Source organism: Fragaria vesca, linkage group LG5 (genome assembly GCF_000184155.1).
Source record: "Fragaria vesca subsp. vesca linkage group LG5, FraVesHawaii_1.0, whole genome shotgun sequence".
Lineage (NCBI taxonomy): Eukaryota > Viridiplantae > Streptophyta > Magnoliopsida > Rosales > Rosaceae > Fragaria > Fragaria vesca.
In genome coordinates this window covers 13,381,542-13,382,245 of record NC_020495.1, presented here as the reverse complement: position 1 = coordinate 13,382,245, position 704 = coordinate 13,381,542, and positions in this window count along the sequence as shown.

Here is a 704-nt window from a genome sequence, read left to right as displayed (position 1 = left end):
TAGACATTTCTCATGAAAATAGTAGTTGTGTCTTATGTTAAATGTAGACTTTGCAACTTTCACCTTCCATTATTGATTCAATCTCAAGAACCATTTTGATTTCCAGAAAGTCTACTTTTTTGTGATTTTGCTTATCTAAATGGTAGATATTTCTCATGAAAATAGTAGTTGTGTCTTATGTTAAATGTAGACTTTGCGACTTTCACCTTCCATTATTAATTCAATCTCAAGAACAATTTTGATTTCCAGAAAGTCTACTTTTTTGTATTTTGCTTATCTTAATGGTAGACATTTCTCATAAAAATTGTAGTTGTGTCTTATGTTAAATGTAAACTTTGCAACTTTCACCTTCAATTATTGATTCAATCTCAAGAATCATTTTAATTTCCAGAAATTCTACTTTTCTGTGATTTAGCTTATCTAAATGGTAGACATTTCTAATGAAAATAATAGATGTGTCTTATGTTAAATGTATACTTTGCAACTTTTGCCTTTAATGGGTTCAATCTCAAGAACCATTTTAATTTCTAAAAAGTATACATTTCTATGATTTAGCTTATCTAAATTGTAGACATTTCTAATGAAAATAGTATATGTGTCTTATGTTAAATGTAGACTTTACAACTTTTACCTTCGGTTGGTTCAATTTAAAGAACTATTTATATTCCAAGAAGTCTACTTTTATGTGATTTTGCTTATCTAAA